Source organism: Monodelphis domestica, chromosome 1 (assembly GCF_027887165.1).
Source record: "Monodelphis domestica isolate mMonDom1 chromosome 1, mMonDom1.pri, whole genome shotgun sequence".
Lineage (NCBI taxonomy): Eukaryota > Metazoa > Chordata > Mammalia > Didelphimorphia > Didelphidae > Monodelphis > Monodelphis domestica.
In genome coordinates, this window is record NC_077227.1 from 148,028,196 (window position 1) to 148,056,142 (window position 27,947).

A 27,947-nucleotide genomic window follows, 5' to 3' on the forward strand; every position below is an offset into this window, starting at 1 on the left:
GAGCCTTGGACTCTGCGCTCCTACCCCTTATGTCCGAGTGATCTCGGGTTCTGGCTTTTGAGGGGAGCCATACCTTTTGATCCGGGTCCAGGTCCAGGAGGAGGGTTCCCAGGGTCTGTGCTGTTGATCGTTTTGAATTTCGGCGCCTTAGGAGCTTATAGTTTGAGATCGGTCAGGAAGGGTTTTCCGGAGATCTGAACTTTAGCTTTCTCTAAGCCGCCATCTTAACCGGAAGTCCGAACTTTACTAATTCTGTGAGATAGTACTAGAGGTATTATTAGCTCCACTTCATACACAAGTAAACTACTCAAGCCCTGAGAAACTCATCCCAACGTCACACAGAAAGTAGTAGAATCAGAATTTGAAACTGGGTCCTCTGCCTTCACATCAAACATTCATTCATTATAGGATCATTTGGGGATGTTTGTTGCTTCAATCTTCATATGTAAAATGGAGGTAATAACAGTACTTTACTCCTGGAATTGTTTGGAGAATCAAATATAATTATAAAGCTCTTAGCCCAGTGCCTGGCACATAATAAGTGTTATATAAATGTAAGTTATTATTATTACTATTATTTATTATTAATTGAGTGTTGGTTAAGACTGGACTTGAAGAGAAAAGTTCAGAGGTAGATGATGGGTTTTTTAAAAATTGATTAAATTGATGGAGACTTTATGGATGGTCGTATGACCATTTTATAACATATTCATGGTGCTGAATAATATGCATTTACATTTTAAAACAATGCTATGACATTTTTTAGATGCTGAGGAGATTCAGTCACAGGGCAGCCCATTACCCACATCTGCCAAATTGCTGTAGTCTTGACAGAAAGCATGCATGTGAAGAGGCCAGATGTTCCATCTATGAAAGAGTAAGCTAGAAAACACTTCATAGTTTCTATCAATAAAAAAGGGATAAACTGAGGTATTTTTTATTACCCAGGTCAAAGCAATCATTCTCAATAATCAGAACTCACAGACAAATCCAGAATAACTGCCTCCTAATTCCATAAAAGTAGCCAATTAAATCCAACTGACCACTGATCAGTTGCACGCAATTCAACAAACATTTATTAAATCCTTGCTATGTGGAGAAGACTGCATAAGGATCAAGTTCTGGGGTCATGGAAAACATTTAAGTGACACAAATGATCCAAGAGATTTCTTCCCTGATGAACATCTGACCTTTGCAAACCTCAAAAGCAGCAGAAAAAAATTCTATTTATTGATACCAGAGTATTTATAACAACAGGTCAGTCAGCCAAAAGAGTTTCTGGAATGCCCACTAATAGCAAAGCATTCACTAAATGCTTTTGGAGCTTGGAGAAGGATAAAAAGATATAGGAGACAGCTGCTACATGGTACATGAGGCATATATAATAAGCAATGTTGCTTATTAGAGAAACAGCCTGGTGTGGAGCATTATCTTTGGAGTCTGGAAACTTGAGTTCAAATCTTAGTTTTGACCTTGCCTGGGTAGCAAATCACAACTGCTCTGAGTCTCAGTTTCTTCGGCTTTAAAATGGATATAATTATATTTGTACTACCCACTTCATAAGGTCATTCATTGCATTCATCAATCTAGTGCAAGAAGAGATCTTAGAGAACACCTCGTCCAACCCCATCATTTTACAAAGGAGGAAATTGGGACATGGGGAGATTGAAGGAATTATCCAAGGTGATCCAAATGGAAAGTTTCAGCAGTAGAATTAGAACCCAAAACCTCTGAACCTAAAACTAGTGCTCTTTTCACTGTACCCCATTGTCTCCATTTACAAGAAATCACTTTGTAACCTTCGTTAAAATTCAAATCCCTAAGGCTTGGCTCTCAAAACCTTTTGCAAGGTGGTTCTAGCCTATCTTTCGAGCTTTATATCACATTTTATTTCACTTTACCAAATCTGTATTCAACTCAAAATGTCCTCCATGTTTTTTTCTTAAACTGGGCAGTCCAATTCTGATCTCATTTACCTTAGCACAAATTATCCCTTTTTCTGGAATGTCCTCATAGAATTCCAAGGTTCATTAAAAAATTCGCCCATCAAATTATCACAAATAATGATCAATCACAATTCCAAAGAACTCGATGAAATATCTGTCCACCTTCAGATAGACAGTTAGTGGGACTCTATAGATTGAAATGTATTTTTTTCTTCCTTTTTTTTGGTGTGGAGGGGACAGAGTAGAAGATGACTAATGCAAAAATTTGTTTTACATATATGCATATACCTATATTTGTTATGTGGGTAACATAACATTAACCATGCCGCCACCACCTTTGAAGATGAGCGACGTCGACGTCTTGCCGCTGCACGTGAACGCCGACACCAGGCCACAACCGCACTCCCCATAACAACTGGAGTCCCATGCCCCATGTGCCACAAACTCTGCGCCTCAGCCTTTGGACTTCAAAGCCACATGAGGGTACATCAATAGACGATAATGCATAAAGACAATTGTCATTCTTGGCTTCTGAGAGACTACTACTAAATATTTGTTATAGGCTTTGTTTTTCTTGACTTCTTAGTTGGGGGAAGGATTTGAAATTTAAATTTTAAAAACTATCTTTTACAATTATTATGTATAGGGCAATTTGTACATGTCAAATCCCTCCATGCTCCCTAGTAGAATATAAGTTCCTTGGGGACAGGAATTTTGGTCCTTTGTAGCTTAAGTACCTCATACGAAGCCTTATCCATTGTTGTTACTGTGTCTTTTTTTTTTCAGTAGTATCTAACTATTCCTGACTCTATCTGGAGTTTTCTTAACAGAAATATTGGAGTGGTTTGTCATTTCCTTCTCCAGATCATTTGATAGAAAAGGAAATTAAAGCAAAAAGGGTTAAATGACATGCCCAAAAGCATATAGCTAGTAAGTGTCTGAGGAGAGATTTCAACTCAGGAAAATGAATCTTCCTCATTCCTGGTGTTCTATCTACTGTGCCATCTGGCTGCCATGACTTATTCATCGTAGATTTTAATAAATTCTCATTAGATTTCATTAGATCTAAAGTATTCTATAAATATTACTATTGGTTATCTTCAATAAAACATCAGTTTCTTGAGAGAAACTTGAGAGAAACATAGTGTATTTCATTTTTGGTTTTACATTTCCTAGAAAATAATATGCTCTTCATAAATGGTTGATGGTTAACTGATTCAGCCAATGAAATAGATTGCCCCATTATATTATGAGCTCTTCAAGGACCAAGACCATCTTATCTTTCTTTGTATCCCTAGCATTTAGCACAAGTGCTGAAATGAGCCTTGAAGAACAGTTCAGATTTTCAAAGACAAAAGAAAGGAAAAGGCAGGGAGACTATTCCAAGCAGAATAAGTAGCATAAATGAATGGAAAGAAATAGAAATGTGTTTCAAAAGATAACAAGTATGTTGGCCTTGCTACAGAACAGTCTGTCACCAGATGGCTTACCTATTCTAAAGGAATTTTCAAAACCAAATTCTATCACAATGAAAGACTGGAAGAAAGAAAGGTAGAATTTGGCCATCAGTTGCCACCTTTTCTTCTATGAATCAATGGGCAAGGACCCGAAATCTAGTAAAAGTGAAGACATGGAATCTAGTAAAAGTTATGAAAATTGACTTCCAGATGGGCTCTTCCTTCTTTTCTTTCTTCCTTTCTTCCTCTCACATTTTTTCTATCCTCCCCAGTTCCTACCCTCATATTAGGAGATTTTGACATACATACCAACTCTCTCTCAAATATACTACCTCTCAGTTCCTCAACCTACTCACTTCCTATGACCTCCCCCTCCATTCCACTTCATTGATATACAAAGATAGTCATAGCCCTAATCCTACCATAACCCACAAATGTACCACCCTCCATTTTTGAGAATTTGGAAATTCCCTTATCTGATCATAATCTATCAACTTTTCACTTATCCCTGTACCTTCCCTTACCAAATCCTACTCCTCATCCACATCATGTCCTTCAGTCCCTTAACACTTCAATTTTCCCCCAGACCTAATTCATAATATTAACCGCTCTCTCCTGTTTTTCTCATTTTGAACTTCAATGAATCAATTCAGCTCCACACTGTCCAACCCTCTTGAATCCCAAACCCCCATATTTTGTGGATTGCATCCTCTCAAGCCTTAGCCTTGATCATTCCCACCATCTGCTACCTTATCTGCTACCTTTGCTCCTACACACATGCTCCTTGACAAAGTTGGAGAAAATCATGAAATTGTTCTGATTGGGCACACTACAAATTTGTGTTATACAACCTCAACTGGGCCCTCACTGCTGATAAGATATTTTATCATACCTGCCCAATCAACTAACTATCCCAATCTCCATAGTAGTTCTTCTTGGATGAAAAGACTAGAGCTAAATAGAAAATTTGAACCTCAAATGCAAGACTCAAGAGAAGCATAAAAAGGTAAATAGTAAAGAGAACTAAAAAATGGTATAATAAGGTTAAACATATGCAATCAATATCAGATTGCTTACTGTCTCTATGAAGGTCGAAAAAAGAGGTAAGGAGAGAATTTGGAACTCAAAATGTAAAAAAAAAAGAAATGTGAAAAATTGTTTTTACAAGGAATTGGGGAAATTGTTAAACATTTAAAAAAGCTGAGCATACCTTTATTTTCTATTCTATTCTTTGATTCATATTTTACAAAAAAAAATTGAAGCCATTCACCATGATTCCCCCCTTATTACCTTATGTCTTCTACCACCATCTCCTTCATCTCTGTCTCACATTACTCATTAACAAGACTAATCTGCTAAAATGATTACATTCTATCCTGTATCAATCAACATATTTCCCTCTATGTCAACTTCATTCTACCACTTAAGTTTCATTGCTCAGATATTTTATATTATTTTTCTAAAGTTTTATTTATATTTTCTGTTTCTTACATGACCAAAGTATTTTGTGTATCCTTCCTCTACCTTTTCCAGAAATTAATCTCACCTGACAAAAAGTATTTTTTGGAAAAGATTGGGGGGGGGGGAGATCAGACTAACTTATCAATACATTAAAAAAGTCTGAAAACATGTGCAATGTGTAACAACTGCAGACCTCCCACCATCACAAAAAGGTAGGTTGGGGATGTCTTCTAATATCTCTTCATATTAGTCCCACTTAATCTTTATAATTTTGTTACATATACTTTAGAACTTTTTTAGAACTCTTTACATTCACAATACTGAAGTTACTGTATAAATTGTTTCCTTGGCTCTACTTATTTCTGCATCATTTAATACAGATTTTTCTAAGCTTCTCTTTATTCATCACATATATCATCATTTCTCATGGCATAGTATTATTCCTTTACATTCATGCACCACAATTTGTTTAACTATTTCACAATTTATGAGCATCTATTCTATTTGAAATTCTTAATTTTCACAAAAAATGTTGCTATAAATGTTTTGGAGTTTAGAGCCTTTCCCCCTCTATAGATTCCTTGGGTTAAAAACTCAGTAATTGAATCTCTGGTTCAAAGTGTATCAACATTTTATCCACTTAATTTGCATAATTTCACATTAATTGTACCATTTTATAGCTCCATCAACAATGTGTGCCTATCTTTCCACAACCCTTCCATCACTGATTGTTGCCACTTTTGTCATTTTGGCTAATTTTCAAGGTGTGAAGTGAAACCTTGGGGTTATTCTGATTTGCTTTACTCTTACTAGTGATTTAAAACATTTTTTCATGTGGTTTTGTATTTTTCAATTCTTTTGAGAATTGTGTGTTGATATTATTTGACAATTTATCTATGGGGGGAATCCCTATTAATCATATATAGTTATTAATTATTTATATATCTTGGATACCAAACCATTATCAGAGAAATTTGATACAACAAATTTTCCTATTCAACCACTATCTTTCTTATCCTAGATGCATTAATATTGTCTGTACAGAAGCTTTTCAATTTCAAAATCTCTCTTCTGCTGTAAATGCAGTATTATGTTCCTTTACTTTAATCTTTTTTCAAAAATTTACCCTGTTCCCACTGGCTGTCTTTCCCTCACCCCAATCTCTCCTTCTCATTTGATACTTCTTACCCTTTAGTTTTATTTATGAGATCCATTTTCTTTTCTGCTTTTTTTTCCTTTACTTTTCCTCCAATTAGTTAAGTAAAATCCCATTTCTTTCTTCTTCAGCTAGTCTTATTCCTTAGTTTCAAAATTTCACTTTTGTGTCCCTTTCCAAAAAGCATTTATCTCACTTTCTTCATTGTATATCTTCTCTTTCTATTTCCTCCAGTCTCTTATTCTCTCATTCATGACTCCCATAATTATTTGGCCTCTCTTCTTTGTATTCTTCATGCAATTAAAGTCTCCAAGGGATCCATTCTAGCCTGTCCACTCTAGTTACTTCCTGCCACTTCTTGTGGGGTTTGCCCCATAGACTCCCTTTTTCTATAGTTCCTAACTTCCAAAACAGTGCTGGATATTACAGGTATCAGAGAGGACACTGACCTCTAATAAACCCTATATCCCACTGGCCTATATGTTCTCTTATTGGACTTTTTTCTACATTTGCCTGGAAACCTCTCTGTTCAAGATTTCTACTCCTACAGGTGCCAACTATACAGCCAGGGGTTCCAACTCCTCCACTCTCAGCAGAATTTCCAAGTGCCCTAGTTGCCTTTACTAGATCTTCATCCAGATCACATCCTCTAACTCTAGGTGTCCCACAGAGTTCTGTCCTGGGTCCTCTTCTCCTTCTATACTGTTTCACTTTGTGAATTTGTCAGCTCCAAGGATTTAATTACCATCTCTATACAGACAATTTTCAAATATACTTATCCTGCCCCAATCATTCTTCAGGCATCCAATCTGAGATCTCCAACTACCTTTCAGATATCTCAATTTGGATGTCCAATAGACATCTTAAACTCAACATGTCCAAAATCAAACTCATTATCTTTCATCCTAAACTTTCACCACCTCCTCCAATCTTCTCTTCCCTACAAGGCAATCCCATCCTCCAAGGGGTCAGTCTTGCAACCTGGGAGTCATCCTCCACAATTCACTACCTCTCATCCCACCCTTCCCAATATATGATCAGTTGTCAAGACCTATTGATTTCACTCTTACAAAATCTCTTGAATAAGTCCCTTTGTTTCCTTCCTCCAACCCAATACACACCCTTATTACCTTTTGCCAGCATGACTTTAATAGCCTTCTAGTGGGTCTGCCTATCTCAAACTTCTTCCCACTCTAATCCATCCCTATTCAGCCTCCAAAGTGATTTTCCTAAAGCCCATCTAACCACATCATACCCTTACTAAACTCTAGTGATTCCCTATGACCACCTAGATCTAAATAAAAATCCCCAATTTGAAATTCAAAGACTTTCATAATCCAGCCCTTTGTTATCTTTCCAATTTTCTTACACCTTTCTCCCTTGCCTTGTAAAGATCTTTGATCCAGGGACACATCTCCTAAAGGTTCCACAAACAGGTTGGCTGATCTCTTGACTCTTAGCATTTTCTCTGGCTCTCCTCCACACCTGTTCTCCCTTCTTTAACTCTGTCTTCCTGATTACCTGTCTTCCTTCAAGTCCCAACTAAAATCCTATCTTCTACGAGAAGCTTTTCTTAACCCCTGAATTCTAGTGACTCGCCTTTCTAAATTATTTCCTATTTTTCCTTTATATTGGTACTTATTTTTTGTTTGTACTCATTTGTTTGGTTGTTGTCTCTTTTTTCTGGGTTCTGTTCTAGCTTTACTAGAAGTAAGGCTCTTAAGAATTGAATGAGGCTCCAATGGTAGAGGAAGGGGCTGGAAGGATTAAATGAAGCCAACTCTGAAATGGGCAGGGATGGTTCTTTAGAGATGGGGAAGGGGAGAAGGGGGAAAGGGAATAAGTAAGAAGGGGTGGGGACAGGATGGGGCCTAGACTCAAAGGCTGTAGGGGAGTATAAGGCAGAAAACTTCCAGGAAAGAGATCAGAAAGGAAAGAACTTCCTAGGTTGTCATCAGGGGCCATTTCAGTTGCAATTTTCAGTAGGTGACAAATATGAACTTTTTTGGTACTGATTTCCTTGTGGTTTCTTCTGTTAGATTATAAGCTCACTGAAGGCAGGACAGGGATTTTTCTCTTGTGTATCTCCAGCCCTTAGTACGTTTCTGGCCCATAGTGTTTGATAAATGTTTACTGACAGATTTTAAAGCAGAAGATTTGTTGCTTAAAAACAAAAAGCAACATGGAAAAAGGAAGAAGGCATTGAATTTGTATTCAGTGAACTTGGTTTTAAATTCCAGCTCTGTTACTATTTACCTTTGGTCAATTATTCTACCTCTGTGCACCTCGGGATTCTTTTTTTTTTTTATAAAATGAAATTAAACAAGATGATTTCTACAGTTCCTTCTAGTTCTGAATCTCTATTCCTATTATCCTAAATTCAGCCAAGTCAAATCCAGCTCTGAAAAAAACCTATAATTGTTTCTTACATGTAGTTTCTCAAGTCAGAGAAATCATATCATATATTTACATTGGAAAGAGCAAGCAAATAATTTCAGTACCTACATAAATATCCCCAAAGAGATAGTCTAAAAAAAACACCCTTTAAGAGAAAGAATACAGGAAGCAGGAGAGACAATAACTCTGTTACTTCATAATCACCACAAAACCTAGCAATGTTTTCATATTAGACAGTTACATGGAGGATGTATGTCAGATTTCTCATCTGCTCTAACCTTGCCAAAACACAAGGAAACATCTTTCATTTTGTAGAATCGGAGTTTGAACGGATCATTTAGCTTCACACTTCAAATCTCAAAGGACACTTGGGGCAATTCCTACCCTAAGAGGATGCCTCCTTTCCATTATACCTAACAAATAGCATTCCAGGTTCTGCTTAAAGACCTCATTTTATCTGGCATATATTTTGCATTTGCTTGCATGTGTACATTTTGTTTCTCGTGATAAATCATTAACTCTTTGAGAGCAAAAACTGCCTAACTATATTATCCTCAAGTCCCTAACCCTGATACAATTCCTGGCACATGAGAAGAATGTAAATGATTATCGATTGACTTCATATCTCCAGTCTGACCTCTTTATTGTCTAGATAATAAAATTAAAATTCTAAGAGGCTAACTAACTTGTCCAGTCAGTTAGTGTGGCAAGGCTAAGGTTGTAACTCATATTTCCTGACTCCTAGGTCTAACATTCTTCCTATTATTATTCCATGCTCCCAAATGAAAATGAATTAGTAAGAATGATCTCTCACAGGCACTCTGGGAACTTGCCAGGATTGAAGGAAGGCCAGCATGTGATTCAAAACCAGCTGCAGGCATTCTCTCTACAGATGTTCAGGGGAGGAGATTACTTCTCAGGTATTTTTTTAGGATGTGTATAATATATATGTATATAGATAAAAACTATAACCCCTATGAGTTCATAGAGGTATAGAAAGGTTTTCCAAATAAAGACAATAATTTTTCATACATAAAAGCTTTAAAATCAATAGGGCCATAGACACAGTGAAAAAGAATAAGATTACTTTTTTCAAAAGGACAAAAAAGATGAGAAATTGGATATGAAAAAGCAAATAGAGAAAAAAGAAAAAGAAAAAGCACCATCCAGATGATCAATCAGAGATCTGCTATAGAGAAGGTTCATTTCAAAGATAGTTCATTGACAAGCATGGTGCCTCACTGGGAGAAGAAGGTCAGTTACTGGGAAGCTTCCACCCTAAAATGTAAATAAATATAAGTTCAGTAACACAGCCCAAAGGACTGAATCTAGTCCAAATAATGACAGTGCTGCAATCAGATTTGATAAAATCACATCACTTTATGAAGCAATGTTTGGGGCTTAAAATAGACATGTGGAAGCTCAAGGAAGGTGGCCAGGGGTAGTTAGAATAGTGAGTGGTCAGACTGCTTGATGTGAAAGCTATACTTGGATCCAGACGACCTGGGTTCAAACCTTGGCTCCACTGCTTACTACTTCTGTTGCTTTGTTGAAAAGGCTCCTTAAGCCTTTTGAGACTGTTTCCTAATCGTTAAAATGAGTTTGTTGTACTAGATAATCACTAACATCTCCTGCAATCCTGTTTATGTTGGAACCAACCTCTGACTAGATGCTAAGCTACCTTGTTCAGAAAGGATGCAGAAGGGGAAGCTAGGTGGATCTGGATAGAGCTCCAGGCCTGGAGTCAAGAGAACCTAGGTTGAAATTTTGGTTCAGACCCTTCCTAAAGATGTGTGACATTGGACAAGTCATTTAACCCCATTGCCTAGCTTATACTGCTCTTCTACCTTGGAACCAATATTTAACATTAATTCCAAAATGAAAGATAAGGAAAGAAGGAAAGGAAGGAAGGAAGGAAGGAAGGAAGGAAGGAAGGAAGGAAGGAAGGAAGGAAGGAAGGAAGGAAGGAAGGAAGGAAGGAAGGAAGGAAGGAAGGAAGGAAGGAAGGAAGGAAGGAAGGAAGGAAGGAAGGAAGGAAGGAGGGGCACCAGGGTGGCTCAGTGACTAGAGAACCAGGACTGGAGATGAAAGGTTCTGGGTTCAAATCTGCCCTCAGATACTTCCTAGCTGTGTGACCCTGCTCAAGTCACTTAACCCTCATTGCCTATCCTATACTACTCTTCTGCCTTAGAACAAATATTTAGTATTAATTCTAAATTGAAAAATAAGGAAGAAAGAAAGACAGAAAGAAGAGGGGGGAAGGACAGGGAGAGAGGGAGGGAGGGAGGGAGGGAGGGTTGGTTGTAGAGAGGTCTGACTGTACCTCAGTAATTATTGGTCTAAACTCACCTTCCACTTTGCCTAAGGACTTTCAGCTGAGTTTTATAACATTATCCCTAAGCATACCTTCTGATAACAAGCAAAGGGGTCTATTTCTTTGAACATCTGTTAGCTGTTCTTATGCCCCTAGTTTAGTCACTGCTTAACTCTACTATTTTTAACTTAACACCTTTATAGTTCACCTCCTGCCAAATTCTCCATTCCTGGAACCATTTTGCTGGACTTTTCTGAATTCTGTTCATTTTTTTCTTTTTTAAACGAAGGGTGGGAAAGATTTCTGAGGTGTCTGACAGAGTAAAACAATACCACTATCATTTCTCTAGGACTGAGTCCAGGCAAGCATTGGCCTCCTTCATGGTGACATGAAACCCTCAGGCATGCAGCCCCAAATAGCTCTGACCTTCTCCCTGGCCATCATCATGGTGCCAAGGCTCATCTGCATTGTTGTCTGTTCTCACTCAATCTTACTGAAATTACAACAGCCTAGACAGATATCACTCCATTAAAGAGCTCTAAATGTAGTATCATTACGCAAGTGTAAGCACACGTGTGTGTGTGTGTGTGTGTGTGTGTGTGTGTGTGAGAGAGAGAGAGAGAGAGAGAGAGAGAGAGAGAGAGAGAGAGAGAGAGAGAGAGAGAGAGAGAGAAAGAATGAGTGTAATTTGGATCCAAAACTATAATTTAACTGGTATGAAGTACTCACATTGGGAAAATTCTTTCTTCCAATAGATTTTAGCTGAAAGTCAAAGGAAGCCGGGAGAGTTGGGAATTGGGAATGAGGAGGCAGAGTCCAAGCATTCAGGACAGTCAGCAAAAATGCTCATATTTAGAGTTACCATGTGTGAGAAAAAGTCAAGAAGCCAGTATCCTCTGTGACCCTGGGCACGTCACTTAACCTTAATTGCTTCATCCTTATGTGCTCTTCTGCCTAGGAACCAATAATTAGTAACAATTCTAAAACAGAAGGTGAGAATTTTTTTAAAAGAGGAAGAAGAAGCCAGTATCACTGGATCATATAAGCCGAGGAATTAAGGTTGTTAAAGACTGGATCAGTGGGGAAGGAACCAGGTTATGAAGAACTTTAAAAGCCAAACTGAATATTTCAGATGACCATTCAGTACTTTAACATATTTGACAATTTATTATCAGGCTCATCCTCTTATTTAATTTTAGTATCTCCTCTAAGGAAATTCTTTCTCTGAGTTTTTAAGTTTTCTTTCTCTTTCTCTGAGTGTTTAAATATCACTAATATGACCTTTAATATCACTAATATGACCTTTAATTTTCTACTCTACATTACTGGTTTACTCCAAAAGAACACAGCTAAAGTTTCTATTGACAAATGAGGGTTTATTACCCAAAGAATCTATGTTGCCTGGATGAGATTATACTTAACATGTCACTTAGCTTTTAAATGCATATATATATATATATATAAAATTGCCTAATTTTTCTTTGAAAAATTCACATTTTTAAGTGATATGTTATTAGTTAATTGCTAAGTTATCTGCTGTTGTCTCAGTCATAGCACAGCCAGGAAACAAGACAATTCATAGAATTGCTGATCCATTGGTTTAAAAGGTAAAATGTTTCAGACTCATAGTTCATAGAATGGATCATATTTCAGAGACTTGGAGAAATTTAACAATCTCAACCTGTATAACTTTGATCTTTCACAATATAATGGTTGTACAATCCCAGAAAGAGAAAAAAAATGCTATATCTCATTTCCCAAAGACAACTAAAATATTTCATAGTATAGCAATTCATTATTAAACTTTAATATTTATTTCAGCCCTCAAAGTTGATGAAAGAGAAAAAGAACAAAAATGAAAGTAAAAAGTTGTTCATTTCAGAAGAATGACAAATTCTTCCTTGATTAACTAGTCAATATTTATAACTACTACATGAAATACAGACTACCAGAAATTGCCTTTGAACCTGAAAAAAAACAGGAATAGAAAAGCATAATGCTTTATCTGAGCAAATTAAAATTAACATCAAAACGACTACCCTATTTCTATGCAAAGATGTTTATTGTTGGTTTGTAACTTCTAGACTGGCACTGTGCTATGGCATTTTGAATATTTTCCAGTTTTTAATCAAAGCCACATAAGTTCATCAAATGTTCAAAATAAAATACACTGATCTTATACTAATAAATTCTAAATGCTAAGCAGATGTGCCCAAGTGGGGGGAAAATTACTCATTTCAGAATTGCCATATAATAAGGTATGAAGGAGCCTGAAAGAACTTTCCTTTACCTAAGATTATTTCTTCCGTCATTTTTTGATCTTATACTTCAAAAGACTTGCCACTTTCTTTACATGAATAACAGAATATCAATAACAGACATTGGGAAGCCTATCTAAACTCAAATTAAATTGAATTAATTTATAGATAGATGAAGATGTATAAACTTTGCATAGTTGACCAAAAAAGATCTATTGATGAGCTGAAGTCCAAATAATCAATAAATTTAAAGTAACCAAGGAAATGTAAGTCCTGTAATGATTAGCATTTGTAGAATATCTAATACCATTTTCTGAAAAAAATAAATACTAACTCACTACAACACAAATTTTACAAACAGATCTAATTTAATATTTCAATTGGCACCTAAAATAACCAATTTGTATATGCTTGCCACCAAGTTGAATAGATTCACTTTAGAACTTTCAAATACAATTTAATACTGTAGATATGGCTAAAGAGTAGTCTACTTCTGTGTCATGTTGAAAAGCATTAATTTCCAAATATTAAAAGGAAAGTAAGCCATTTCTATAATTTTCCCATATTCCCCTCCAAGCAAGGGAAAGGAGAGCTCTCTTTGAGTCAACTTTACCTTCCAATTTAGAAGAGTATCTCAGAACAGTATCAGACAATCTCTTGGTAACCATTCCTTTAAGGATTGAAGATTGGGAAAAGATATAGATAGGTACCAGAAGTTAGGTACCATGAGTCATAGGTGGTACAATGGATGGCACATTCAGTCTGGAGTAAAGAAGACTTGCATTCTAATCCAGCATTAGACAGTTATAAACCATGTGACTCTGAGGAAGTCATTTAATAGCTGCTTGCCTCAGTTTCCTCAACTGTAAAATGGGAATCATAATAGCAATTATTTCATAGAATTCTTATGAGGATGAAATGTGTCTGGAACAGAGTAGGTATTTAATAAATTCTTGTTCCCTCCTTTCCTCTCTCATAGACCCAAGGAGTAAAGCTGTCCTGATAGTGGTTTCTTTTAAACTAGTGGAGGGAACAAGGAAGGAGGGTGCAGTTAGGTGGCTCAGTGGTTAAGAACTAGGCCTAAAGATTTGAAGTCCTGGGTTCAAATGTGGCCTCCGGCACTTCCTAATTGTGTGACCCTAGGCAAGTCATTTAATACCACCCCCACACCTAGCCCTTATCACTCCTCTACCTTGGAACCAATATATAGTATTAATTCTTAGACAAAAGGTAAGGATTATTTAAAAGAAAAATGAGAATGATACAAAAATCTAGTATTCTTACTCTCCCCACATTCTAATTCATTAAAAAGGAAAATGTTTCTCACTATGTAAGTTTATTTGTTAAAAAATGAATGCTAAAAATAGTTTTCATATGTAATTGGGGGAAAAAAGGTTTACATGAATCCATATCTAAAAAGAAGGGCTAGAGGTTAAAGCTCACTATTAAATTTCAAGTTCATCTCTTAAGGAAGAGATTAAAAAAAAGGTAAAAAACTACTTTTATTTTTCTTCTCTACAAATATCTCTCCTTTCACTAACATTCTTTTAAAATTCCTTCTTAATATGATTTTAACAAACATGGCCATTTCAATCTACAAGGAACAGAAAAAAAGAATCGTGTGTGAACCTCTGAACTTCTGTTATGTACAGTTTGGTTTTTATTTTAACATGCACATTAAATTTAATACAATAGCAACAAAACTACTTTGCTTGTCTATGCCCCCTTCTGAACTTGTCTGTTCTCTTTTATGTACTTTTTAATGTTTCATTGAAATTCTTTTCTTTCTTTTTTTTTGTTTCACTATCTCTATGTACTACCTCTCCTTCACCCCCACAGACAGAAGTTCTGCCTTGTAACAAATAACTGTAGTTATGAAAAAGAAATAAATACAATGGTCATGTCTGTAAACATATGGTCTCATGTGGCACCTATAATCCCACATTCTATCATTCTTGATGTGGGTTCTATATTTAACTCTTTCTTTTGTTTGTCCCTAAGTTTCTTATAAAAGTATTCATCCTACATCCAAGACAAAAAAGAAGGCCCCCCCCCAAATCATGATGATTCCTTTAATTCAACGATTATCTACTGAATGCCTACTGGTTTCCTAACATCATGCTAAGTACTTTGAGAAATGCATAAAGAAGAGATGACAAAATTCGCCCTCAAAGAGCTTATAGGACTATGAACTTCCCAAATGCATTATTACTGTTGTCAATGTGTTGTAGTCATAGAATTAACAGCTCTATTGAAGTTCTAAATATAAGAAGCCAGACAAATGTTAATTGAGAAAGTACTTGAATTACCTTAGCAGATAAATGACTCCAAAAAGAATAAAAGTTGGAGCTTTAAAACTCATCAATATGAATTGGCAGACAAACGGATGAACAAATTGAAACAGAGAAAATTGAATGGACTAAACATTAAGTGCTATAAAACTGATCCCCAGGTCTGAATCTGAAGCACCCCAGCGTGTTTCCAATTATCTCAATGGGTATCATGAAATTCTCTAAAGATTCTCAAGACAAAATTAATCATCATCAAAGATATTGAGTAACCACTTCTAAGGCTCATAGAATCTTACAGCTGAGACAGTCCTGATTATCTATCTTAATTCTCTTATTTAAAATAGAGAAACTGAGGCTCAGAAAAATTCAGTGGTATTACCTATAAAAATAAAAGACATGACTCAAATAAGACTGAAATAAATTAATTCAGGCAGATAAATACAAGGGAATACAGGAAATTATATATGCAAACATGCACATTAAAGAAATCCTACAAAAATGTGTCATTTAAAACCTAAAGTACATTCTTTTATAAAAGAAACTCATTAAAAACAAATTGAGCACAGCAGTCCATTGAAAAAGAATTCAATTTTAAATTAAAATTTAAAAATAAATTTATCTATTATATAAGGTATACTTTAAATTTATAATACAGAAGAAAGGCTGGTCTGCGTTAGCATAGCAAATTTGCTCACTGCAGAATTTCCTCACCAATGAAATCACAGATCTGGACTATAGTTTACAAATAGTTTACAAAAGTCAAATGCAACTAGTTTATGGCAAGTGCTTTGTAAACTTTAAAGCACTCAGTATTAACTATTATTTTTATCCTAATTAAGTCACTTTAGAGTTGCTCATGAACATGACAAGTTTATAACAAGAATGCATGATAAATTACATTAAGATATACAACATATCTTGAAAAGGACAAACTTAAAATACTTTATAGTCAATAGTGAATACATTACTTTTCTACATATCTGCTTAGAGCAAAAAAGATATGTTCAATGCCTACTTTGAGGAAGATTTGGAGCTTTATGTAAGCAAGCTCTTTCTTGTTACAGCATAGCTCATTTCATGAACTTTAAAGAAGTTAAGAACTGGAGGGAATTTAAGGGAATAACTAGTTCTCCCTACCAATTCTGAATATGAGGAAATCAAGGCAAGAAGGTTACTAAGTGAACTGTCCAATCTCCTATAAGTCATTAGTGGCTGTCAAGCCTAGAATTCAGAGATCATCCAAGTATGAGTTAAGGGTTGCTTCTACCACACCATGCTGGTAATGATTAGATACAATGCCAGTTAACCTGAATGTCCTGATGTCACTTTTGTCTTTTTAAATCATTAATTATGTGCAGTAAAAGACTTCACAGATAAACAATAGGATGTTGAGTCCTATCTTCTACAATGTTACAAAAGGCAATCATCATCAGTACATTTTCAAATTGTGTAGGATATTTATTGTTCACCTAATAATATGTCAGGCACTGTGCTAGGTGAAAAATGTAAAGGTGAAAAAGAAAAGAAATAATCCCTGCTACAGAGCATCTGGGGATGGGGGAGAATATACTGTATTCTTTTATTACTTTCTGCCTTCTACCTGGGAACTAGATGACAAATACCTGCCAAGCTACTCATCCCTCTGTACTCAACCAATAAGATCTACTAATGCTTATTTTGTCCTTGGTCTGAAAAAAGAATCCCTCAAGCAGAGAATATGATCTACAAAGCAGTCAGCTCTATTAGTTCAAGTGGCTCTAAGGGCCCCTGAAGCATTCTGCAGGAGTGGAGCCTCAATTCCGGAAACTCTCCTAACTGGAAAATAGGTGGCCTTAGTACTGGCAGGTTCAAGGCTAGAGCTTTCCTGGACTGAGCTCTCTTTCCCTCTGTGAATCAGATCCTGCAACCTGATCCTTAGCTTGGAGAAGTGGACTTGTTCTGGACAATGTGATCTTTAAAATTATTAAATCAGCCCAGGACTCTTCTTTTCCTCCAAACTCATAAGCAGTCGATTGCTGAGCTTTATCCATTTTACCACAACATCTCTTGCATCCTCCTCTTTCTTTCCCATTTACACAGTCACCAACCTAGTTTAGACCCTTATCTCTCCCTGGAGATTACAGCAATAGCTTCTTAATTGGTCTCTCTGTTTTCAGTCTTCCCTCTCCTTCATTCAGCTGCCAGTATAACCTTCCTACATAAACTCCAGTTCTGCCCCCATCTCTCTCTTATTTAAGAATTTTCAGTGTCTCCTGAATGAGCCCAAGAGAAAATAAAAACTCCTCACTTTTGTGTTGACTTCTACAATCAGACTCCAGACTGTCTTTCCAGACTTACTTTATATTTAAGCATTTTACATTACAACCAAACTCATCTCTTAAACCTTTTCCCCAAACTCAGCATTCTACCTTCTATCTCAGTGGGAGAACAAATTTGGAATCCCCCATGCCTGGAATGCACTTCCTACTCACTTCCCTTCCTCAGAATGCTTTGATGCTTTCAATTCTCAGCTCAATTAGTGGTGGTTTCCTCCTTGGAAAATGAGGGAGCTGAGTGATGCAGGCTCCTGGGTCCCTTCTAGCTCTAAATCTATGATCCTGTAGTCTTTGGGGAGCCTTTCTTGATAGCTCTAGTTTTTAGTACACTTTCCTCTGTGTTCTCTCCTTTTTATGCATCATATCTCCTAGGAGAATTTAAGCCCCTTGAAGGCAGACTTATTATGCATAACTACCCATAAAAGCAATGTTTTCCAAAAAGATCTTCTCAGCAACTGTTTTATTTCCCCTTTCCATTTATCTTTGCACAAGCTGACCTCATTCCCCAATACATTGCCTCAGTCATCACCACCTCTTGGAATTGATCCTTTGTTTCCTTCTAAACTAATATGAAAGGCAGTCTTCAATACATCCTAATTGTCCCAGCTGTTATTGTCCCTCTTGCAGATTACTATGTATTTATTGGGTGTATGCTACATATTATGTCCCCTAATAAAATGTAAGTCTCTTGAGGATAGGAATGGCCTCATTTTTCTTTTTTGTAGCCCCAGGATAGTTTCTGACACATAGTAGGTACTCAATAAAAGTTTTTTGGACTAAATTATATTCTGAAATTAATATGGGAATATGGTCCCAGATTTAGATAACCTTTATGGAAGGCTGTAAAGTTATGATCAAGACATCCAGCCATCTTTGACTCCAGAGTCAGAGGATCTAGATTTCAATCTCATCTCTAATGATAACTACATGATATTGGACATGCCTCAACTTCTCTGAGCCTTAGTTTTTTCATCTATAATTTGAGGTGGTTTGACTATAAGGCTTCCAAAGTACAGTGAAGCTTTTTGATATTGAGAAGTGCACATTTAATCATCTGAATGAGAGGCAAATGTTTCTTAATTTTAAAATTTACCAAAAGTTTTAAAATAAAGTCTATCACAAAATTATACCACAGGCATTTTTTTTTATTACTATACCATTTACTTCCACTCAAATTCTTGTCATTTTTATTTGCTATATACTTCTCTAAGTGATAGTTCTGATGATATTTTTATTAGGAAGCACAGCTTCCAAGAGCCCTTAAAGCCACCTGTTCCTCATTTCCAGAATACTACTTTCCAAAATATATATTAAAAGGCATTTGGTTAAGTGGAAGATATAATGCAAAATTTTAAGATACTTTATAGGGATCATGTTATAGTTATAAGTAGATATAAATATTACATATATGTATTATCTATGTATATGACCCTATATGGTTTTTTAAAGATACAGCTTTGGTAAGAAAAGCATTTAAATTATTCAAATACTATATGTATATGCATATATGTGATTTCTCCAATTTTGTGATGAAGTCACACATTTAGACTCTTCCCATTTGTTCCTGGGCACTGTGAGGTGCATAAGAAAAGGGGAAGAAGAGAACTTAAGGCAATTCTTTTTTAAAAAATTTTAATCAACCATTCAAATGATTTCTGGCAAATAATAACACCTCCTCTTAGCATAGCCAGATTCTAATAACCATTCTAAGGAACATAGAAATGTTTTACCATCTTATTTGCTTCTATGAAATGTAAGCAAGCAATCCTACTGTGCCATACTTCTTACTGTCTAAGCTCAGCTACTGGGAGTAAAATGCCTTTTTTTCTTTTTTTTTTTTTTTGCCTAATGCCACACATGGGAACATGCTGTTAAATAAACTAGCGCATATTGAAAGTCAGATTAACTACATTTAACTAAAGAACACAATTGCTTTTTTCTCTACCCTCTTCATTTGCTAAGGGGGTAAAGTTTTAAAGGCTAAATGTTTGGCTTTCCTTTACATAAACACAGCAGGGCCAACAACCATGGTAGGAATGGGCAGAGCAGCCCTTCCTATGAGGCTGGAACTGTTAAGTTGCCAAAATATCTAGCCAATGCAGTCAAAACACCCAATGTGCTTGTGTGTATCCATCTACCATTCTTCTACTAGTCATTGGGCTTCTGTTTTCAAACATCTGATTCTATTACACACACACATACTCTCTGTCTCTGTCTCTGTCTCTGTCTTGTCTCTCTCTCCCTCTCTCTCTGTCTCTCACTGTCTCTGTCTGTCTGTCTCTCCCTCTCTCCCTCTCTCTTTCTCTCCCTCTCTCCCACCAAGTATTATGGCAACCTGTGGACACAACCTAAAAAGGAGATTCTACATCTGGGTCACCTCAGTGGAAACTACCTCATTTCTGCCTCCCTCCCTTTCTCCAAGTCTGCTCTAGAGTCCAACACTGGAACTGAGTTTTAGGACTCTAAAAGAATACTAGGCAATATACCACTCTTCTAGCCCAGCTCCATACCCCAGCCCTTCTCTTCCATATAATTCTTAGGGTTTTCTTTAAGAGTAGTTTGGTCAAAGCCTTCATCAAACCAAGTTCAGCACTCCCCCTGCTGGCACTCCAGGAATTGACTCACCTTATTCGAGGTGTCTAGAGAGATTCATAAGAATGATCTTAGTGCCCAAAGGAGGCAAAAATAAATCAATGAAATAAATGAAAATTCATGTCAAATTTAGCTTCTTAAAAGTAAAACATTTCTTCTTTAAATAATGAAATGAAAATATTGGAAACACATTAAAAAAGATTAGCTGACATCTGAAATACGTTTTAAGTGTTTTTTTTAAAGCTATATGAAGTACTATCATTTTAATAAACATACCTACAGATGAAAGTATGACATTTTCCTAAATATCTATTAAGGTAGTAATGATATGCATATACCTAACTTCAATATATCTAGAGATCTATGATTTTATCCATGTAGTACTTCTATCAGTTCAGACTGGAACCTAGGGAGGCATTTTTTGGCAATGCCAAAAGAACATCACATTTCAAATCAGATGGTCTGTATTCAAATCCTGGTATTGGCACTTACTATCTGTGCCTTACAATCTAGCAAGTCACTAAACCTTACTGGGTTTCAGTTCCTCAAAGGGGAATGGTCTAGGATGATTTCTAAGAGTCCATCCAACTCTACATCTGTGATTCTCTCTTTATCTTGATGGACAATTTCATGAGTCACCCTGGCCAAAATAATTTCAGGACTTAGTTGCCAGTCTTCTAGAAATGAACCTCTTCATGCTTAGCTAGGCTGGGTCTTGGACCTGACCCATTCTAGAGACCTTTCCAGTTGTGTAGAACATGACAGAAGTGGAAGTCTCTATCACCTTCTTCATGAAGCACATAAATGAGACTTTAGAAGAGATTCAATCAACTATATACTGTAGAATTAAATCAACAAAATGAAGCAGCACATTTTCAGTGAGCTCATTCACTGTAAAACCATCTCTTTCTCATGCTTGAATAACTGAGTGAAATGAGCACTAGGAATATCCCCAGTTCTGTGGATTGCCCTCAGTGACCCAGTAAGAAGCCTCAACCTTTAGGTACAGAAGGACTTAATTAACTCTCAAGAAATATTTTGGTTTCCAAGCCTATTCCATCTTGAACATTTTAAAAAAATTTCAATGGCAGGGGGCAGCTGGGTGGCTCAGTGGATTGAGAATCAGGCCCAGAGATGGGAGGTACTGGGTTCAAATCTGGCCTCAGACACTTCCTAGCTGTGTGACCCTGGGCAAGTCACTTAACCACCATTGCCTAGCCTTTACCACTCTTCTTTCTTGGAACCAATACATAGTATTGATTCCAAGACAAGAAAAGGATTTTAAAAACATTTCAACTATAGTCTCAAAATAGGAACCCCAACTCCTCAGAAACTAGACAAAAACAAGCCATTCCAAAGTAGGCACCCAAGAGTAAAGGCTTTTAATTATTAGTATGCTGAAAACCAGAGAAGCAAGGGGAAATATTGCTATGCTGAGCTCCTGCAAACTTACTTTCTGGTCGAGGACTTCCTAAAAAATAAAGTTCACATGTGGCATGAAGTTAATAACTTCCTGACCAGTTCAGCATGATTACAATAATAATTCAAGGTATGCTCATTGCAATCAATTGTGAATTTTCGTTCATTATTAAGCATGAACACACCAATACCCCTATTGAATGTTCTTTGTTTATAAGACATTATCCTATCCAAAGTCCCTATCCAAAAAAACTGTCTGGCAATTCTCTTACCTCTGTTTCCATAATAGCACTATCACAAAGAAACTTATTATTTGCAACATGTTGCTCATGTGTTTGGGAAATGATCCATTACTATAGAACTTGGATTGTCAACAACCACTGTGGCCTCTTCTTTTTAATTCTTAAGGTCGTGGCTTTTCTTTTCTTTATGTCTTGGTTTCTTAAGTCAAGGAAAACTGGACAGAAAGAGGCATTAAAAGAAGGAAGAAGCAAACAAAACCTCCTGTTTTGGTCAATGACGAGTCTTTGGACTTGATCGTTTCTGAAGTGCTGGGGCCTCAAACCCTCAAAGACTGAAGTCATGTTTTAAAACAACAATCTACTGCTATAGATTTCATTGAGGTCACATTACTTTCTTTAGATATAGGCAACAATATGAAATTTGTCATCATCTTTTCCAAACTATTCTGTCTTAGCTGACATCTTCATTTTTTAAAAAGGTGAATAGCTAGATGAGAGAGAGTCTGGGTTTTGTGTACATGTGTCTGCAAAGCTTTTTTTTTTTCCACTGTGAAGCATAGACAAATGTGATAAGGATCTAACAAGTTTCCATGCAGAACTATTTGGAGGCTTATTAGTCAATTCCTCCACTCCGCCCCTTCCCCAAAAAACATTCATTTTTCACTTGTCTGAGAGTTGTTAGAGGTCAAGTCAAGAAAGTTGAAAATGAAATGCTTTGGTTTCTGATGCATAAAAGCCATTATGAGACTTGTACAGCTATGTCTAGAGGTGGAGAAGATGAAAAGGACTGTGCATAGTGAAGGAAAGTTTCTGTTAATGATGACATCATTGACATTTCCCAAATTTAAAGGGGCATTTAAGGCACAGCAGATGTGATTTTTTCCCCTCCAGTGAAGAGACACTAGAGAAGGCCTCTGGGTACATGGCAAAAAAATTTCCCTAATTGTATGGATGCCATTTGGACCAAACCAGAGAAAAATGAACTGTTCATGTTCAGTTACTGTGGCATATTGCCTGTGACATTCTATGCTCCAAGTTAATGAGTCTCCTAAAAGCTTAGACCTAAAGTGTTTTTTTTCCATTTTAAAGAAATACAGAAAGACATTGATTAATGGAAATGTAGCATGTTAAAGAAAATTATAAGGGTCACTAAGGAAATGTAGAATTTACTACATGGAGGTTTATTATCTAAAGCAAACATGTATTTATATAGGTCCTTTCTGTAATCACATGCTAATCTAGATGAGGGTAGAAGGGAAAGAGGGGGAGGGAGAAAGCAAGCAGAATATGGGAACAAATTCCTGAGTTTGCCTCCTAGATCGGCAGCTCAGGTCTAATATCACACAAACGACGGTTCTATTACCTGCCAACCCATCAGCTCTCTGCATGAGCACACATACACACGCACGGGCGCGCACACACACACACACACACACACACACACACACACACACACACACACAGGTCCCAACTGAACCCCTTAAATTGCTACATCAAAAGACCTAACAGTAGCAGCAGCAGCAGCCACAGCAGCAAGCAGCAAAACAATAATGAATTCGGTGTGAGATCCTGCAATGCAGAATCCTCTCCGAATCTCATTATTGAATGGAGGTGAGGGAAGTCCATGACACGGACATCTCATATAAGTGCCAAGAGCCTGAGAGGGTTACTACTGCATCTGGCCAATAGAAAAAGGGGGGCACTCCAGAAGTCAATCCCTAAAACCCCCACCTTTAACCTTTTCCTCACCCTCCCAGTCAAATGCGAGCTCTAACTTCTCTTTCAGAAAGTGGACCCAGGCGTGCACGGGAGGTTGGGGGAGGGGGGCAATCTCCAGCTCTCCCCTCCTTTCCACCCCACGAAAGGAGGAAAGGACATTGAGCGCTCCCGCTGCCACCGCTGCCGTCAGTCTCTGGCTGCACCACGCTAGGTGGACTGCACACTGGCGATGATTTCGAATTAGCAGCAGCGCACCTGTCCCATCCTCTCTCCGCTGCAGTGACACCCACAGAACCCGGTGACCTGCCTGGCGCCATATACTGGCCCCAGCAACGCAAAGAAGAACAGCCAGTTTCTTACCTGCTCTCTACGCCTGCTCCAGTCCTTTATTAACCGACTTCCATTTTCTTTTGCTTTAAACTAAAAGGAAATCAAATCAGCTGGTTTGGTTTCCCCCCTCTTTCTCTCTTCTCTCTGTCTCTCTCCCTTTCCCAGCTGCCGCTCTCAGTCACCGGGATCCTCCTCCTTCTCGTCCTTCTCCTCCTCCTCCACCTCCTTCTCCTTCTCCTTCTCCTCCTCCTTCTCTCTCCCCGTTGCCTGGAGGAGCAGCTGCTTCGCTCCTACACTCACCCTGCAGAAGCTTCGGAGAGATACCCCTCCCCCTGTCCCTGACGTCATCTGGCTGCAAACTCCCTCCCCCCTTTTCCCCCGCCCCAACCCAACACACCCTCCTCTTCTCCCTCCTCTTTTCCCTGCAGAAGCCTCTCAGTAAGAAGTGGCTGCTGCCTCCTCCTCCACCACCTCCTCCTCCTTCTCCTCCTCCTTCCCCATCCTCTCCACCTCCTGTCCCTGACGTCACAGGGCTGCAAGACCCACCCACCCATTGCCTTCCTCTTCTTCTGCGGAAGGCTGGGCAAGAACCTGCTGCCTCTGAGCTGAGCAGCGCTTCAGACCACTTGTGCTCCAAAGACGTGCCTGGCCCTGGTGGCTCCCCTGCTGTCATCCTGCCAGGAGAGAGGGAAGCCAGGAGGGTGGCCTCGGGGCCCGGAGGCAGTGCTGGGCCAAGGGGACATTTGGCCACACCTAAGGCCCAGGCCAGGATGGTTCTTGACGGAAGAGTGAAGTGATGAGGGGCACAGGCAGAGCCAACTAAGAGCAACTTATTTTCTGCTAAAGAAAGATTTTTTAAAATAAATAAAAGTGTCAAAGGACAAAAGCTTTGGCTCAAGTACACACTCTTTTTTCTGATACTTTTTTTTTTTGCTTTCTGCTTCTCAAGTTGCTTTTACTTCTCTTGCCACTACATTACTATCATCTCTGACATTTTCTTCTATTCAACTCCCCAACACCCCCTCCCGTTGATGTCAGTCTAACCTGGCAGCTGGTACTCTTGCCTCCTAACCCAGTTTCCCAATCATTCTTTTCATATTAACTTATCTGTCTCCTAACTGTTTTTTTCCCCTCACTCCACTCCTTTCAAGCTGATGCCTCTTCTCATTCTCTGAAGTCTGAGGAGCATAGATAGTAGAGCTGACTCCTCCCATTTTACAGATAAGGAAACTGAGGCTTAAGAAGGTTAACTGTCTAAATAGATAGTAAGGATCCTCTTCTAAAGTTCCTTTAATTTTTTTTTTGTTTTTAAAAAAGGGTTAAACAACGGTTGGTGGTGAAATTCACTTTTGAGACTTTAAAGGACTGTTTCAAATGGAGGATACAAGTGGCCTAGAGTGGCAAAATTCTATGAAATGAAAGTGAAATGAAATACAAATAAGAACTTTTTATAATCACCTAAAATCTTTCTCTTATGTGCAAGTTCAGATCATTTTAGTCCAATATCAATAATTACAAAGTAAGATTTAACAATGAGCTAACCTAACATTTCAGTGGAATAGAGAAAAATATAGACCTTGTAGGAGTGGGTTTCTTTTGAAAGGATTTCCTGAATTGAGTTAATAAAGAGAGATTTCTCTTATACTATCATCATTTAGACATATAAATAGGAGTCTTCCTCTTTTCAGTCTCTAAATACAGGCAGCAATGTATAAAATGCACTGACTCCAATTAACTGTGCTTGACTTTATGCCAATTTGAATCCATTGAAAAGTATCAAACTGTAGCTAAAAATAACCCATAAGTTGAATTCTCCTATCTTGCCTGCTTAATCTACTGATAGAAACTGAATGGTGGTCTATGTAAGTACCCAAAGATCTCTCCTTGGCCCTTTTCCCCAATGATGTTATCACTAACATGCATAGAAGCCAGAAAGGACATTTATCAAATTTATATATAAGATAAAACTTGAGGATTAGCATTTAATACATTACAGAATGGAATAAGAATACAAAAAATAGGATCTGAATATCGGGCTGGATCTAGAAAGATAAACTTTAATCAGGATAAATATAAGTCCTACATTTGAGTTTTAAAAAATCAACAGTTCAAGTACAAGCTGAGGAAGGAATGACTAAATAGCTTTCATGTGAAAAACAAAAACAAAACCAACAACAAACCAGAAGGTATTTGGGTACTGCATATTCAGTGAGTCAGTGACATGGTATGTCAGCCTAAAAAGGCTAACTAGATATCAGACTGCATTGATAGAAGTCTAGTATCCAGACAAGAAAGTTATGGTCCTCCTGTCCTCTTCTGTTGTCTGAGCACATCTGGAATATAATTCCCTTTTTATAGGGAAGAAAACTGAAACTTCAAGGCAACTTAAATGTCTGTGGAGGTTTTGTAGTTGCTCAAGCATCAATCAGGATTTGGTTACAGCACTCTGATTCCAACTCTAACTAGTTCATGAAGTTCTTGGTGCTCCCTTTTAGGAAGTATATTAACAAGCTGGAACCTTCTACAGTCTGGCTTCTACCTATCTTGCCAGACATTTCATATTATTCTCCTTCCTGTATTCTCTGCTCCAGCCAAAATGACCTAAAACCCATCATCATCCTTCAAGGATCAGATCATGTTCTGTTCTCATGAAAAACTGTTCCTTATCCTCCCCCTAAGATCCCTACCCTCACACACAAATTATTAGTGTTCATGCTCCCCCTAAAATTACTTTGGACATTTATTCATTTGTAAGGATAGGGATGGTTTCATATTTTGTCTTTGTATCCTCCACATTAGAATAGTGTCTTGCACATAGAAGGTGCTTTGTGAAGGTTTGTTGAATTAACATTAATTTATACAATATTCTTTCTGAGTGATAACTGCAGTATAGTGAAACACAGCAACTTGTGGTGTTTTTAGTGCCAGCTGTTTGATAGTCACATGGCAGTTCCTTCAAAGACCTGTGAAAAGCACATTTTCCAACCTGAACTACTATAGAAGCCATTCTATACTTTATAAACCTGACAAGTAAAAAACTATAGATATAAATGCAATTATAACAGTAAATAATCAGACCAAACTCTTATTGAAAATTCAGTTTCTATTCAGTGACAGTTTGCACCATTTCCATGATGATTTAATTACTTTATTTTAATAAGATCTTGAGCTACACAATTCATAGTCATAATGAAGACAGACTCAAGGGATGTCTGTTTCTTAAATGCAGGGAAATTTTATAGACTGTAAGAGAAAAATTATAGCATGTCTACAGAGACATGTATCCATCAAATTTTTGTAGATGGCATTATATTTTCCTATTGGCATAAATTAGTATAAAGAAAGAGTGATCAGATAGAGCCTGCATGGTTCATCAAGGATAGATTATGGCAGACTAACTTAATTTCCTTTTAATAATGAAATAATAATAATAGCTAGTATTAATATAGCACTATATGCCAGGCTCTGTGCTAAGCACTTTACAAATATTATCTCATTTCATCCTCACAATAAATCTGGGGGTAGAAGGGTAGGTGTCATTAGTATCCCCATTTTACAGTTGATAAAATTGAGGTAAATAGAGGTTAAGTGAGTTGAGGCCATATCTGAACTCAAGTCTTTTTGATTCCAGGTCCAGAATTCTGTCTATCCACTACACCACCTAACCTGCCTTTCCTGAAAGAATTACTTAACCGGTAGATGAGAGGAATGCCATAGATGCTGTTTATTGAGGCTTTAACAAAATATTGCAACAAATATCTCATTCTACTCTTCTGAAAAAGATGGAGAGACATAGGCTAGTTGGCAGTATAATTAGACGGATTATGTATTGCTTGATATATAAGAAGAGAGAAAGCAATTACCTTGGAAGAACTCAAGTTATCAGTCCCAGATCAACTACTACATAAAAGTATCTCATACTGTTCTTGTAAAGAAGATGGAGAGGTGTGGATTAGAATCAGATGGATTCAGTTGGATAACTGGGTTCAAAGAGTCCTTTTTAAAGGCTCTATGTCAACATGGCCTGAATAAATTAGTGGATGAAAAGAC

The 27,947-nt window shown here is 37.3% G+C and overlaps 1 protein-coding gene across 5 annotated transcripts in view; it reads right to left on the reverse strand.

Annotated features, from left to right (window-relative positions):
- Window positions 1–24,242, reverse strand: part of OTUD7A (OTU deubiquitinase 7A) — a 431,998-nt gene extending 407,756 nt beyond the window's left edge. For 4 of the 5 annotated variants that reach the window (XM_007479503.3, XM_056807877.1, XM_007479501.3 and 1 more), the window contains exon 1: window positions 23,928–24,238. The gene's annotated coding sequence lies outside the window, so the exon portion shown is untranslated. Of the gene's footprint in view, window positions 1–23,927 lie in introns of all 5 variants that reach the window. The other variant, XM_007479500.3, reaches the window with a different exon arrangement.
- Between the last annotated feature and the right edge of the window lie 3,705 nt (window positions 24,243–27,947).